We start from the raw sequence: 17235 nt of genomic DNA, 5'->3' as shown, positions 1-17235 counted from the left end.
GTATCTGGCCCATCGTCTCCTGGGAATGGTGATATTCTCCTAGGATGTTGAAGAGTGCCTTGTGGAGAGTGGGTTCCCTAGGCCTTTCCTCCTCCTGTCGCACAGCAGTCCTCCCAGCTTTCCTGTTGTCCTGTGCCTCTGTCACCTGAACCGTGTGCCCACTGCTACTGACCCCAGGTCTCTGATCGTCCTGTGTTTGTGGGGTTGCCTGGGGTCCCTGTAGTGGTGTACACACTGCTGATTGACGTGTCCTGGGGACAGTGGCATGGGCCTGCTGGGTGGGTGCTGTGCTGGTGTTTCCTGAGGGGGGAGGCTCTGTGGTGGTTTGGGACTGTGGCAGGGTACTCAACTGTCCAGAGGTCCCTGATGGGCCAGGTTGGTCATCCTGATCCAGGCGTGCAGAGCTGCTGTCATTACTGTGGGCCTCTTCAGGGGGGGGGCTGGATGTAGCTGGCACCTCCTCTCTGGTGACATTAAGTATGGGTCCTATGGGGATGCAAAAGCAGTGTTAATGAATCTGCGTGTGCCATCTTGTGCATGGGTGTGTTTCCCTGTATGGTTGTGATTTCCCTGTCAGCTTGGCCTTGTGTGAGTGGTGATTTTGTGGGAGTGGCGAGTCTCTCTTCTGGGCATGCTGTGGTGATGGGTGTCCATGCAGGTCTATGTTGGGGGTCCATGCTTTGGTGTTGCATGCAGGGCTTGGTACTGGAATGGGTGGGTTGTGACAGTGGGGTATATGTGAGGTGTTGTAGTGATGAGTGTGAGGGTAGGGGTAGGAGTTTGTGATGGCATGCAGGTAGAGTGGGGGGGATAAAGTAGTAAAGATTTGAATTACCAGAGTCCAGTCCTCCTGCTACTCCTGCGAGGCCCTCAGGATGCATAATTGCCAAGACTTGCACCTCCTATGTTGTTAGTTGTGGGTTAGGAGGTGGGGGTCCACCGCCAGTCCTCTGTACTGCTACCTGGTGTCTTGCAACCACGGAACACACCTTCCCCTATAGGTCATTCCACCTCTTCCTGATGTCATCCCTGGTTCTTGGGTGCTGTCCCACGGCGTTGACCCTGTCCACGATTCTCCGCCATAGCTCCATCGTCTTTGCAATGAATGTCTGCTGCACCTGTGATCTGAATAGCTGTGGCTCTACCCGGATGATTTCCTCCACCATGACCCTTAGCTCTTGCTCAGAAAACCTGGGGTGTCTTTTGGGTGCCATGGATGTCGTGTGTGTGATATGTGTGGGGTGATGTGCGGGTGATGTGTTGGGGTGTATGCTGTGATGTGCGTGGATGGTGTATGGGTGATGGTGTTCTGTGGCTCTGATTGAGTGGGTGCTCCTGGCTTGTGTCTCTCTATGTTGCCAATCTTTTTTTTTGTTGAAAGGGTTGTGGGTAATGTGGGTGGGTGTTTTAGAGTGGTGTGAGTGTGTGGGTGTGGTGTGTGTATGTGTGTCAGGTGTGTGTAGTTTGAATTGTCCAATCTGGTGGTGTTTTGTATATGTGTGTGTATTTTGAGCGCAGCGGTATGTACTGCCAATGGTTTACCGTGATTGAAAGACCGCTGCGATGATTCTTGGGTTGTGATACTGTGGGCGTATTCCTGTTGGCGTAACGGTGTGGGTTTGGCTATCGCCAGTTTATCACTGACCTTTGGGTGGGGTTACTTGTGTGGGTGTCTGTATTGTGGTGGAATTCTCAGTGTGGGTCATAATACCCATAGCGAAATACCGCTGTGGGCACGGTATGTTGGTGGCCGTCAGCACGGCGGTAGGCGGCATTTTCTGCCACGGTTGTAATGAGGGCCTTAGTCTCTTTAAAACCCTACATGACTGGTATTGGACACCCCTGAAGCTCAGATCAGCTGGGCTCTTGCCCCATGCGCAATGCTGGCACTGCCCACACCCACGCTGTGACCTAATGCATATACTATGTGATTGTCCAATCATAAAACTGTACTGGGAGGCAGTCGGGCTGTGCTGAGGGAGGTACTGCCATTACCACCTTCTCTCCCAGCACCCTTGTTTCTACTGCATGGTACTGACGGTGCTAGCGATATATCTCGCACACAACTCCACGCATTATATACGGCATTGACCACGGCTAAACTTTGTATCCTATGAAATTTGAGAACAGCAACCCCCCCCATGATGAGTGGTTATCATCAATGTTTCAAACTGCTGCTCATGCAGGCATGCTGCCCATCAAGGCATTATTTATGCCATACAGGACCGGACAGTGGTGTTTCAGCAAACTTGGGACCCCTTTCTCCAGCATGCAGAACACTGAACCTCACGTCCACTCACCACACGCCCCCCTCCCTTCCACTCTCTTCCTTCCCCCACCCTTCTTCTTCCCCTATTACACTCCTGCCGCGGTCGCTTCAGTTTTAGCTTTCTCTCTCTTTCTCTCTTTCTATCTCCTTTTCTTTTCTATCCCTTCAACCCCCCTTCTCTGTTTCTCTTACTCTTCCCTTTTCCTCCCCCTCTCTCTTGCACTCTATTCTCTCTCTTTTCTCTCCCTCAATGCTCTCTGATTTTCATTCCTCAATTCTCTCTCTCCCCTCCCCCACACTTTCAATATACACCCCTGTAAGGAAATGTCTCGTTGGCATGGTTACCCCCTGACTTTTTGCCTTTTTCTGATGCCAGTTATGATTGAAAGTGTGATGGGACCCTGCTAACCAGGCCCCAGCACCAGTGTTCATTCCATAAACTGTACCTTTGCTTCCACAATTGGCACAGCCCTGGCACACAAATAAGTCCCTTGTAAATGGTACCCCTGGTACCAAAGGCCCTGATCCCAGGGAAGGTCTCTAAGAGCTACAGCATGTCTTATGCCATCCTGGAAACCCCTCACTCAGCACATGCACACTGCCTCACAGCTTGTGTGTGCTGGCGGAGAGAAAATGACTAAGTCGACATGGCACTCCCCTCAGAGTGCCATGCCAACCTCACACAGCCTGTGGCATACGTAAGTCACCCCTCTAGCCTTACAGATTAAGGAACCTTCCAGGACAGTAGCCATTGGCTACTGCCCTTCCCAGACCTAAACACACTCCTAAATTTTGTATTTAGGGGCACCCAAGAACCCAGGAAATCAGATTCCTGCAACCTGAAACAAGAAGAAGGACTGCTGACCTGCAAGCCCTGAAGAGACGACGGAAGACGACAACTACTTTGGCCCCAGCCCTACCGGGCTGTCTCCTGACTCGAAAAGCTGCAACAGCAACACATCCAACAGGGACCAGCGACCTCTGAAGCCTCAGAGGACTGCCCTGAACCTAAGGACCAAGAACCTCCTGTGAGCAGCGGCTCTGCTCAAGAAACAGCAACAATATTGGAACTTTTCTGCAACTCCCAAAGACTTCACTCTTCCCGCCGGAAGCGTGAGACTTCACCCTCTGCACCCGACACCCTCTGCTCGAGATCCAGAGAACCAACACCACAGGGAGGACTCCCAGGCGACTGTGACCCCGTGAGTAGCCAGAGACGGCGCCCACAGCGACGCCTGCAGAGAGAATCCAGAGGCTCCCCCTGACTGCGACTGCCTGTAACAAGGGACTCGACGCCTGGACCAAGCACTGCACCTGCAGCCCTCAGGACCAGAAGGAACCAAACCTCAGTGAAGGAGAGACCCCCAGGCGACCCTCTGCCTAGCCCAGGTGGTGGCTGGCCGGGGAAGCTCCCCTGTGCCCTGCCTGCACCGCTAGAGTGACCCCGGGTCCCTCCATTGAATCCAATACAAAACCCGACAACTGCTTTGCACACTGCACCCGGCCGCCCCTGTGCCGCTGAGGGTGTGTTTTGTGTGCCTACTTGTGCCCCCACCAGTGCTCTACAAAACCCCCCTAGTCTGCCCCCCGGGGACGCAGGTACTTACCTGCTGGCAGACTGGAACCAGAGCACTCCTGTTCTCCATAGGCACCTATGTGTTTTGTGCACCTCTTTGACCACTGCACCTGACCGGCCCTGAGCTGCTGGTGTGATAACTTTGGGGTTGCCTTGAACCCCCAACGGTGGGCTGCCTACGCCCAGGAACTGGGACTTATAAGTGTCTTACTTACCTCACAATCTAACCAATACTTACCTCCCCCAGGGAACTGTTGATTTTTGCAGTGTCTACTTTTTAAAAAGCTTATTGCCATTTTAACAAAAACTGTATATGTTCTTTCTCTAATTCAAAGTTCCTAACTTACCTGTGTGGATTACCTTGCATTTTATGTATTTACTTCAAATCTTGAACTTGTGGTTCTAAAAATAAATTAAGAAAATATATTTTTCTATATAAACACTATTGGCCTGGAGTTAAGTCTTTGAGCAGGGGTGTGGAATTTATTAAAATATCTACTTGTCCACGGGACAGGTTGCTTCTCAAATCTACTTGTCCTGTAAAAAGATCTACTTGTCCCTTTGGTGCCATGTAGTGTGGCGCCAAATTATAGCAGCAATCTCATTATGTAAGAGCTCTGATAATAGCCTCTCTGATTATGCCAGGGCTACTACCATAGTAGGGCTTGAATACTAGCAGTTTCAATCCCTACTGTAGCAATTTCCTTATTTTTCCACCTTTCTGCAGATCTGCATACTGGGGCTGGAGGAAGCAGTAAGCAATAGTTCCAGGGCTGGAATGCCTTTGAGTCTGCAAACCTACTAACCTGCATGTTTTAAAGATTTTCACCAGCTTCTCTCTAATATTTTCCCATAATAAGAAAGGTTGGACATTTACTCCTGACAATGGCAGAATTAGAACTTCTTCCAGGGTTGGGAAGAAAGTGGCTGGAGGGAAAATGAACTTGCAAATGCTCAATAGATTTTCACATGAGCAAATCTACACATGCGTATTTACCCATGCTAAAATACAGTTCACAAATATTTTATAGGGGTACGACATATACCATGGGTGCACTTTTGTGACTTTCTTTAAAAATTTGGGGCCACATGTAGGTAGGTTCAGATTTGTGACCCGCAAATTGCGAGTCGCAAATCCGAATGTAGGATGGTGTCCCTGACACCATCTGTGATTCGCAAGGGCTTCGCAAATGTTCACCTCATGAATAATCATGAGGTGGGTCGCAATTTGCGACCCCCTTGCGAATGGCGGCCTCACAGGGATGGTGGCCTGCTGGAGACAGCAGACCACCATGTCTGTGACTGCTTTTCAATAAAGCAGTTTTTTTTTCTTCTTTTTTTTATGTAATGCAGCCCGTTTTCCTTAAAGGAAAACGAGATGCATTACAAAAACGAAAAATGAAACGTTTTCGTTTCATTTTTTCAGAGCAGGCAGTGGTCCGCAGGACCACTGCCTGCTCTGAAAAAATGTTTACAGTGACATTCACAATGGGGAAGGGGTCCAGAGGGACCCCTTCCCTTTTGTGAAAGTGTTAGCACCCATTTGAAATGGGTGCAAACTGAGATTGGTTTGCGCCCGCATTCGCAAAACAATCCTACATTGCACTGCGAGTCGCAATTAGGAAGGGAACACCCCTTCCTAATTGCGAGTCACAAACCCGTTTTGCGATTCGGTAACCAGGTTACCGAATCGCAAAACTGGGTTTGTGCATCGCAATGTGCTTTTTGCACGTCGCAAACAGCGAAAGTCGCTGTTTGCGACATGCAAAAAGCTACCTACATGAAGGTCTTGGTCCCTAATTAGGTCTGGTGTTAACAAAGACATTTTGTTTTTATTAAACGTCTATTTCTCTCTCTTTCGGCTGGCTTTACTGTGAGTGATCGCATTCTTCTCTTCCACAAGGAGCATATTGGCACACAAAGTAGTTTTGTTCAGTGTCAGGAACTACAGTGGCAATCAGTGACGTAATGAAACTGGAGGGTGCCCCTTTGCAAAGAACATGGAGGAGCCCCCTCTCCAGACTCACTCAGGGCAGGTGCTGTGCTGAAGGGGCCCCCTGGAGGGCAGCTGCGGGGCCTTTGTTATGCCACTGGTGGCAACATGTGCTTTTAGAGTTCAAAAACGTTTTGGGGGGTTTTTGCCAGTGTTTGTTACAATGTTGAGGACCTGGTAGCTCCCACAACAATAAAGTGTTAGAAAAGCCATGTCAAAACAAGACACGCATTGATGAAACTAAAAGACTTATAAAAATATGTCAGATCAGTTGGCTTTGTCAGTGTTTGTTTATTTTCATGCTTCCCATAATCGTGTTGAAAATGGTTACACTGATTTTCCATTAGAAATATTTTTGGGAAATACTAGCATGCATCAAAACATTTTACTAAATGACACTTCATTTGCATATAATCAGAGAGCATTCTGGGAGCATTATACTTAGCCTCATAGCCTAAACTTTTCAAACATGTGTATACACGTTTTTTTTTTTTTGTACTGGAACCAACGTCAGTAGTGAAGTGTGACATTAAAACATTTATTTACAGCACTCACCCTAATAATGAAGGTTTTCAAATAATGAACCATAAATACAAGTTCGAACAGCATTATCTCTTGGAAACACATTACCTCAACTGCAGAGAGTTCCACTCTCTGTAAACAAACAGCCAAAGGGTTTGTGCTGCAGAGGGTTGGGTCTACTTGTCCCAAGGACAAAGTAAACATAAAATCTTGTTGCCCTTGACCCCAAACAAGATGTCCCGGGCGTCGGGCGATAGGAATTCCACATCCCTTTTGAGAGTATGTTCCTCATTTATTGCCTGTGGGTGTACAACAAATGCTTAACACTACCCTCTGATAAGCCTACTGCTCAACCACAATACCACAAAATAGAACATTAGAATTATCTAATTTTGCCACTATCTTACCTCTACCCTTGGACTCTGTGCACACTATCTCTTACTTTGAGATAATATATACAGAGTCAACTTCCTACAACCCGTCTCCTCTCTACACTTATTTCTCTCTTTTCCGAACCTCTCCTCCTTCTACTTTCCTCTACCTTCCTTTCTTTCTTCCCTTCCCCCCACAACGGATAATAATCTCTACCATTACCCACTCTACATCTTTTGCATGACAGTTTACTCTCCTGCCACCACAAAACAAGGGCTCTCAATGATAACTACTGTCCTTTGGATGCCCTTGCTCCCTTCTCAATACTGTCACAGCCTGCTGCGACCCTTCCTCAATAAGGGTCCTCGTATTATCAGGCTCGCCCCCTTATAAGGTAATAGTATACCAGACCCATACTCTTGCGACTATTATAGTAGTGAGCCATGGCGTTGAGCCCCAACTTATATCCCGGTTTATTGCTGGAACTGATGTTATTTGGAGTTCTGCCCTTTATTTCAGAAGGCGATAATGTAAAATGACTGGACCCACGGTGACATGTCCAAAAGTTCTCATTACTCAATAGTATATACACGTGTTACACGAAATCTCGTCTCTATAGATCAGGCGATTACGACTATTGAAATGCCAGGTGTACAATATTGCATGTGGAAGTCCATGCTGTTCCTTTACACTGTAAGGCCCATAGTTATACTTTTTTAGTGCCGCATTTGCGCCGCTTTTGGATGGAAAAGCGGCACAAACTTACAAAATACAATTGTATTTTGTAAGTTTGTGCCGCTTTTGCATCAAAAAACGAAGCAAATGCAGCACTAAAAAAGTGTAAATATGGGCATAACTGCCATGTAAGATGTTACTTTCCTATGTATAATCCTTAATAAAGAATCATGAAAAAAAAAAAGAATAAATGAAACTGTATTGCTTAGAAGCAGAAAGCGCCAACTGAGGCTATCTGGTCATGCTAGATCGGGCCAAAGTCAAAAGTTCAAGCTGACCGTAATGGAGACCCACCCAGGTCTGGCTGAGCAAATGTACCTTGGTCCTTGAGATGCGTCGATTCCCATTGGCGCAACGATGGCGATGCATCGATTCTGGGTCATCTGAAGAAAACAGTGAAGCAATACATCATCATTGTACTGGAGGATGAGGGACATACATCGAATTTGGGCCACGCAGAGGGGACAATGTGTTGCACAGTTGGCAATGCAGTACTCCAATTCTCACAGCAGCAGTATGTTCTTGTCAACAGCCATGCAGTGTCCTCGATCCTTGCAGCAGCAGCGATGCAGCTTTGAATCGAAGACGGTGAAGGTGATGCGTTGGTTCCGATCGGCACAACGAGGGCAATGTACAGTTCTTTGCAGGAGCAGCCAAAAAAAAACACTTCCAAGGGCACAGGACTGGGTTGGCACCACTTGGCAGGGCAGGACTCACAGTTGTCAGAGTATACAGGCTGTGGCAGGATTGGTGGCAGTCTTTTACATGCCTGAGACTTTACAAAACAGGTAGCAAGCCAGCAAGCCAGTAAGCCCTTGGAGTCACTCTGGGTTCAAGTGAAGCAGGTACAGTCCTTCTCATCCAGGCAGGAGAAAAGCAGGCAGGAGGGCAGCTCAGCAAGTTAAGAGTCCAGCAAGACAGGGATCCAGCCGAGTAGCAGTCCTTTAAGGAGCACAGCAGTCCTTCTTCCTGGCAGAGTCTTCACAGGTCCAGAAGTGAACTGAAGTTATGGTGGTATGACTCCAACACATATACTTAGTTGTGCCTGTGAAGTGGGGGAGACTTCAAAGAAAGCTTTGAAGTGCACAAGTGTCCACCCTTCGTGCCTTGGCTCCAGACTCATTACAGGGGGTTAATTAGCCCTTTGTGTGTGTACAGGCACAGCCTATTAAGGTGTACATGTGAGGCTGATCCCAGCCCTTCCCTCCCTTCCTTCTAGGAGATGCATGAAGTCACACCCTGGTTCCATTTAAAAAAAAAAAAAGTTTTATTATTTAAATGTTACAGCATATACATCCGAGAAATGACTTTGGGTTGCAATACTCATATCATCATTGAGGAATTGGAAGTACATTATTGAGTAGGGAGGGTGGGGAGGAGAGGAGTTGTGGATCTCATGGCATCTGATAAAAAAATCTAACATCTGTTGATAAGAAACACCATAGTTATGGTCTATTACACAGTACCATATCCTGGGTGATCATCCGTTGCATATGAATGAGTCTCACATGTGGCATGTTTCTGATTCATCTGGTTTGAGTGGGGGGAAGGCCCACCGATCATTACCAGTGCGTCTAGGTACATGGGTGTTGGCCTTTTCTAAAAATAACTGCTTAGGAGCTATGTGTCGCCACTCTAAATAGTGCATCTCGCCTCCATGTTCGTCAGCAGCTCCCAGTGTGGCACCCCAGGCAAGGAGATTTACGAGTGTATACCCAACCTGCTATATCATCTGCACTAAGGGTGCATGATGAATGCGCCTGAGGTACCAGCACCGACCTGCTATGTCTTACTCATGGGGCGCAGATGTCGCTCTTGGCCTCAATTCTAACTATGAAGTTGACCCAGATACCTAGTCCAGCATACCACCACACCACTGAGAGAATGGAGTGCCTGCTCTCTGTCCTAACCCACTGTAGCAGTTCAGTATTATTTGGGGCACTCAGCGACTTCCAATGAATTGCAATGAGACCTTTGAATAGTACAAATGCCAAATCTATGAACCGGTGTAGCTGTTTGTCTCCTTTAGCCCTAGTGCAGATGCCAAGAAGGCAAGACTCAGGGGTAGGGAGCAGAGAATGATTTGCCAGTTCCCCTGTCAGTGAGGTAATTTCCACACCATGTGGTAAAAGGTAGGGTCCTGTTCTCCACAGCTTGGGCATTCATGAGTTGTGTGAGGGAACATACGGTGGAGCCGGTGGGGGGGATAAGTATGCTTGGAGCAGATAAATAATTTGAGTAAAGCAAGACACTTATTTATCAATCAGAGCTCAATCAGAGCTCCGTAGTCCAGGCGGACTGTGTCAGTGGTGCAGGAAGGACCTCGTCCCATCTCGTCCGAGCTCCCACTTGGTCTGTGTTGAGGCTCTTGAGGAGAGTGCTATACAGCAAAGATATAGTATGTTTGGGACCAAGGCCTGATAGTACAGTGTGCAATGTAGGTGAAGTTGTGGGTTCTGCGTCACCACTCCGCCAAGTGTTGTGTATAAGTTGTTTCAGTGCACAGTAGTTTAGGAACTGTCCAGGGCCTATGTCATAAGTGTCTTCCATGTCCATATATGTCATAACAGAGCCTTCTCTGAAAAGATTGCCAATTGTATTTATTCCAAGTGCTAACCACGGCTCCAAAGTGTGGTGTTCGTGCAGTTTCCTGGTGCCCTGTATGTCAAGCAATGGAATCTTGGGTGAGTAAGGTGGAATTGGGTCCCTACTGTATATATAATGGCACCAGCATATACAGGCTATGTCCATCAAGTTATTTCCATGTAGGGGAGGGCATGTGTGGTCCCATAACCATGTCAGTACATCCGCCCGCCCAAGTCTTTCACTGTCTCCATACAAGGCCTGTTCTGTAGCCAAATTAGCGCCCATTGTAGTTGTGCCGCCGCATAATAAAGCTCGTAATTCGGCATGCCTAGGCCCCCTTCATCAAGCGGATGATGTATTTTAGTTAGCGGACCCGCCGTCGATTGTTACCCCAGATTAGTTCTAGCATCAGACTATTAAGGGACCAGAAGAATGAGTAGGGTATTGCCAATGGGAGTTCAGTAAAGTACTATAGCAGTCTGGGAAGTATTATCATTTTTGCGATTGCTACTCGTCCTAGGGGAGATAGTGGCAGAGTGCCCCAGAACGGCAGTGAACCTCGAATTGAGTGAACCGCTCATCCCAGGCTGCCTTCCCTGAGATCCTTAGTGGTGTGATATGTTTGGATGCCAAGATATTTGAAGGTGACATGGCACCATGGTAATCTATGTACCAGGAGGGTGGGCCTCAGGTACTCCAGCACCGGGGTCAACAGGAATAAACTAGAGTTCGACCAATTCATGCGCAGGCCGGATAAATCCCCAAATAGGCCACTTCATGAGCCCAGGAAGTGAGGACACACTTCTATGTGAGTTTATTAACGTGTCGTCGGCACAAAGAGATACTATGGGGGTCATTACAACCCTGGCGGACGGTGTTAAAGTGGCGGTAATACCGCAAACAGGCCGGCGGAAAAAAAAGGGAATTATGACCATGGCGGAAACCGCCAACATAGACAGCCACTTTAACACTCCGACCGCCACGGCGGTACAGACAAGCAGCACGGCGGTCACTGCCAACAGACAGGCGGAAGACAAAGTACCGCCCACAGTATTACAACAGGCCAATCCGCCACCTTTTCCGGGGCGGATTCACCGTGGATAAAAACACGGCGGAAACAGCCATTTCAATGGGAAAACGCTCACCTTAACACACTCCACGAGGAAGGAGGGCACCATGGAGCCGGATCTCCAAATACTCCCGGCGATAGTGTTCCTGCTCCTCTACAAACATCAGCAACGCCGGCGCCGAAGACAACAGTGAGTACTGCACCTACGACATAGGGGAGGCAAAAGTCAGGGACAAACACACGCAACACCCCCACCCCGACCCTCGCACACTACAACACACACACCAATGCATTTCCAAACATCACAGTAACAACCCCCAACCCCACTGGAAGAATGCAAAGACAAAAGGAAATTAGTACAACCATTGTAATGTATCAAAATACAGTATGATAATATATACAGAAATATATACACATTCCAAAAATATACATCACGATTAGTAGTGCAGGTATGCACCATTCAATGTCCGTGGACCACTGGGACCAAAATGCATGGGCGAGGCCCACACACGATACCTGTCCAGAAACGGAGAGAACACTGCAGGGGCATCAGATAGAAATACAACAGGCACCTCAGGGGGAAAGGAAGGAGGGGCACCTCAGCCGGATGACAGCACCACGCCAGATCCACGACGGGGCTCCATGCCCATTGATGTATCCTGGGGAGTGCAAAGCCACAGTCTCACAAGTCTTTGCAGTGGGTGGTTTGCCCACTGTACCATCCTGGGGAGTGCAAAGCCACAGTTACACAAGTCTTTGCAGTGGGTGGTTTGCCCACTGTACCATCCGGGGGAGTGCAAAGCCACAGTCTCGCAAGTCTTTGCAGTGGGTGGTTTGCCCACTGTACCATCCTGGGGAGTGCAAAGCCACAGTCACACAAGTCTTTGCAGTGGGTGGTTTGTCCACTGTACCATCCTGGGGAGTGCAAAGCCACAGTCTCACAAGTCTTTGCAGTGGGTGGTTTGCCCACTGTACCATCCTGGGGAGTGCAAAGCCACAGACTCTCAAGTGGATAACAGTCTCCACTGGTTCTGGAGGGGGACTGGTGCCCAGAGTGCTTCATCCTGTTAAGGACTCAGGTAGTGGATGCTGTTCTCCACTGGTTCTGGAGAGCGACTGGTGCCCAGAATGCTTCATCCTGTTAAGGATTGAGGTAGTGGATGCTGTTCTCCACTGGCTCTGGAGGGGGACTGGTGCCCAGAGTGCATCACTCTCCCCGTGACGGTCCCAGTTCCGTCACTGTCCCTGCCGCACATGGGCTAGCGATGCTTGAGTTGGCGGTGCTTGCCCTGTTCAGCGGTGCTTGCCATGGCGGTCTTTGCCCTGTTCAGCAGTGCTTGACCTGTTCAGCGGTGCTTGCCATGGCGGTCTTTGCCCTGTTCAGCGGTGCTTGACTTTGCAGTTTCTGACCTGTTCAGCGGTGCTTGCCCTGTTCAGCGGTGCTTGCCATGGCGGTCTTTGCCCTGTTCAGCGGTGCTTGACTTTGCAGTTTTGCTTGCCATGGCGGTCTTTGCCCTGTTCAGCGGTGCTTGGCTTTGCAGTTTCTGACCTGTTCAGCGGTGCTTGCCCTGTTCAGCAGTGCTTGCCCTGTTCAGCGGTGCTTGCCATGGCGGTCTTTGCCCTGTTCAGCGGTGCTTGCCATGGCGGTCTTTGCCCTGTTCAGCGGTGCTGGACTTTGAAGTTTCTGACCTGTTCAGCGGTGTTTGCCCTGTTCAGCGGTGCTTGCCATGGCGCTCTTTGCCCTGTTCAGCGGTGCTTGACTTTGCTGTCTCTGACCTGTGCAGCGGTGTGTGACATTGCGGTCCCTCATTGCCCAGCGGGGCTGTGGCTGCTGGGGCCCTCCTGGGCACTGACTCTGGTGGTGGTCTCCTGACCAGTGACGATTGTGCTGCCCTCCTGGGCACTGACTCTGGCGGTGGTCTCCTGACCAGTGACGATTGTGGTGCCCTCCTGGGCACTGACTCTGGCGGTGGTTTCCTGACCAGTGACGATTGGGCTGCCCTACTGGGCACTGACTCTGGCAGTGGTCTCCTGACTCTGGCGGTGGTCTCCTGACCAGTGACGATTGGGCTGCCCTCCTGGGCACTGACTTTGGCGGTGGTCTCCTGACCAGTGACGGGGCTGGCGGTGGCGTCGTGGGCAACGGGGATGATGGCAGCCTTCTCCGCCGTGCTGCTCTTCCCAGACTTTGGCGCTTTCTTCTGCCCTTTCCCCACCTTGGGAGGAGTCACAGCTGACTGGACACTCCCCCCGGGACCCTTGTGAGCGGCTTTGCCGGCAGGAGTCTTCACCCTCTCCCGTCGGGCACTGTCCAACTTCTGGTGCTTCAGAGGGGGGGGGACTGGCTCTGCTTTGGCTCTGTGTCACACTGGCTGCCCTGGTGCCCGGTGCACTCCACATACCTCTAACAGGCACCACTGGTACCGGACATTTTTTGGCTGAGGTGCTACTACGGGACCTATGAATTGGAGGAGGGGGTGGTGGGAAAGAGGTCAACGTTGCTCAGGAAAAGTATCTGACGAACACTGGGACGGGTAGCTGGAGGGGGTCTGGGAGTGGAGGAAGAGGAGGTGGTTGTAGGAGGTGTAACTTTTGATGATTTGGGTGCAGGTGCATGTTCTGGAGGCTGTCGTGAGGTGGATGGATGTTGGGTGTGTGTGTGCCCGCGTTTGTGTACTTTGGGATGGGGCGTCACAGACACACTGGGAGAGGACACAGGGGACGTGTAAATGGTAGTGGGGGTGGTGAGTGCAGGTGAGCGGGGTGGGGTGCTGGGTATTCTGGTGCGAGTCCTAGTGGCTGTAGTGGTAGTGCATGCAGGTGAGAGTGCAGACGAGACTGGGAGGGAGCAGGGAGACGATGAGGAGGGGGGCACAGTGGAGGCAGTGGATGTTGCTGTGTCTGTATGTGGGTGATGCTTGTGTGAGTGCCTGTGGGATGTGTGGTGTCTATGTTTGCCTGAGCTGCCCTTGTGTGTTGAGGTGTGTGCAGGCTGGTCTGATGGTGTGCTTGGGATAGGCTGAGGTACAGGGGATTGGGTCTGGGTGGAGGAAGTTGGAGGGGGGAGGCTAGACATAGGGACAATGGCTGCCATCAGTGCTGAGGCCAGAGATTGCAGGGTTCGATGATGGGCAGCCTGACCAGAATGAATGCCCTCCAGGAATGCATTAGTGTGTTGCAACTCCCTTTCTACACCCTGGATGGCATTCACAATGGTAGACTGCCCAACAGTGAGTGACCTGAGGAGGTCAATGGCCTCCTCACTGAGGGCAGCAGGGGTGACAGGGGCAGGGGCTGAGGTGCCTGGGGCGAAGGTGATGCCCACCCTCCTGGGTGAGCGGGCACGGGGCGAAGGCTGAGGGGCTGCTGGGAGGACGGTGCTGGTAGGGGGGAGGCGGCTGTACCTGTAGAAGTGGGGGGCACAGATGGTGCCGCCACCACAAGGGAGCTCCCATCGGAGGACAAGTCTGTGTCGCTGGTTGCTGATCCGGTGACCGCCGTGAAGCTCCCCTCGCCCTCCGTCCCACTGGTGTATTCTGAGTCCGTGGTGTGGCCCTCCATGGCCATGTGGGATGCAGCCCCCTCGTGCTCCGGTGCCACTGTACCTCCGCCTGATGATGCTGATGCACAAAAGAACAGGGAGAGCACAAAAAGGGGTGGGGAAACAGAAGAAAGACAGGTTAAGTGCACCGCTACCGTTGGCGGGCAATACAGACACAGCAGCCCCCTGCACTACGCCGCGCTCTTGGGCTCTACAGATGCAGTTCCTGGGATATGGCCTACTTGGCTATGGTGGACATCTGCACACATAGATGACACAGGGGTGTGTATACCTGTACTTGGTACTCTACAGAGGTGGGGTGGAGTGGCACATGGCTTGCATTACGGAGGGGCCTAGCCTATGGAACTCGCCCTGGCCTAGGGAAACCCACACCCTCCTCCCCCACCCAGACCCCTCCACTGCGCGCAAAGTCAGCAGAATGAGAGTGTACTCACTCCCTTGAGTCTGCTGTGATGCATTCATGCGCCCATCCAACTCAGGGTAGGTCACCGCCAGGACCCGGAACATCAGGGGGGTCATGATGCGACGGGCACCCCTCCCACGTTGGGAGGCCATCCCCAGCTGAGCCTCCGCCGTCTTCTTGCTCCAGCAGCGAATGTCCTCCCATCTTTTACGGCAGTGGGTGCTCCGTCTCTGGTGGACCCCAAGGGTCCGGACGTCCTTGGCGATGGCACGCCAAATATCCTTCTTCTGGTGGGTGCTGACCTACATGACATGTACAGGGGAAGAAGAGAAGTCATTACCAACTGCAACGTCGAAGTGAGTGGCCCACATCCCTGCCCTTGCCATGTGGCACAAGCATTCACACTCCTTTATGCTCGCAGAACTCTGCCCCCTTCCTTCTTACATGGACCCCGTCCACGAGCTTCTCCAACTCCTGTGCAGTGAAGGCAGGGGCGCTTTCCCCAGATGCACGTGCCATTGTCTCTTCCAGTCCGAGGTCACAGCAGCACTTGCAGTGTAGGTCCTCTCCTGTCGAAGATCAGGTATTGAGTGATTGAACAGATAGAAAATGGCGGTCACGTCCGTGGCGGTGACGTCTGCGGCGGTGCGTATCATCACCGCCGGCGCACTTCATCAATGGCTCCTGGGACCCATAGGGTCCAATGTTAACCAATACAGCATTGCGCCGTGGTCTACGACCGCCTTCCGCAACGGTGTACAACGGTAGCGCAGTTACCTCACATCCCATTGTCCACTTTAGAGGTCAGGCATCCGCCATTTCAGGGGCCCACATGGCTTCATTTTCAACTGCGTCACACATACCTAGGCCTGGACTCAACACACATACAGACAACTTTTTGGATTTTGTTTCATGTTCTGTGTAGCTGTGGGTACATACTTCTGAATTGCTTGACTCTGTGGTCGCTGTAGTCCTTCCTAGCCACAGTCAGCTGGGACATGTGAGGAGATGGTGGAATCCTCCGGTGTACCGATCACTGGTGAACCTGTTGATAATGGAGGAGCGACATTTAATCATCACCTACAGGTTTGACCATGCCACAATCCAGGAACTGTGTACCCAGTTGGAGCCAGACCTTATGTCACCAATCCGCCATCCCACAGGAATCCCCCCTCAAGTGCAGGTGCTATCAGTGCTCCATTTCCTAGCAAGTGGGTCATTTCAAACAACAGTGGCCATGGCATCAGGGATGTCCCAGCCAATGTTTTCCAACGTGTTGTCCAGAGTGTTGTCTGCCCTGCTGAAACACATGAGGAGCTACATCGTTTTCCCTCAGGTGGAGGATTTGGCTACAGTTAAAGGTGACTTCTATGCCCTGGGACATATCCCTAACATCATAGGTGCCATTGATGGGACCCATGTAGCTCTGGTCCCCCCCCCCACATGAGTGAACAGGTGTACAGGAACCGGAAGAGTTATCATTTGATGAATGTACAGATGGTATGTTTGGCAGACCAGTACATGTCGCAGGTAAATGCTATGTTCCCTGGCTCAGTGCATGACGCCTACATCCTGTGGAATAGCTGCATCCCTTATGCGATGGGTCAACTCCAGAGGCACCGGGTGTGGCTATTAGGGGACTCTGGTTACCCCAACCTGTCATGGCTATTGACCCCAGTGAGGAATCCCAGGACCAGGGAGGACGAACGCTACAATGAGGCCCATGGGCGGACTAGGAGGGTGATCGAACGCACCTTCGGCCTCCTGAAGGCCAGGTTGAGGTGCCTCCATATGACAGGTGGTTTCCTATTCTACTCACCAAGGAAGGTGTGCCAGATCATCATTGCCTGCTCTATGCTTCACAATCTTGCTTTGCGACGCCAGGTGCCTTTTCTGCAGGAGGATGGTCCAGATGACAGTGTTGTGGCAGCTGTGGAGCATGTGGACAGTGATGAGGAGGAAGCAGAGGAAGAAGACATTGACAACAGGGACTCAGTCATACAGCAATATTTCCAGTGACACACAGGTGAGAACACTTTCTTTACTAATACATTTACTTTCACACTTCTACCTCTATCCTGTCTGTCAATTTCAAGCAGTATTTGGTAACTGAGTTGTACATTTCCATTACGGTTTCACAGGTGTGGT

The sequence above is a fragment of the Pleurodeles waltl genome, chromosome 1_1 (genome assembly GCF_031143425.1).
Source record: "Pleurodeles waltl isolate 20211129_DDA chromosome 1_1, aPleWal1.hap1.20221129, whole genome shotgun sequence".
Taxonomy (NCBI): Eukaryota; Metazoa; Chordata; class Amphibia; order Caudata; family Salamandridae; genus Pleurodeles; species Pleurodeles waltl.
The sequence above is the reverse complement of the archived record's forward strand: the minus strand, read 5'-3'. Positions refer to the sequence as shown.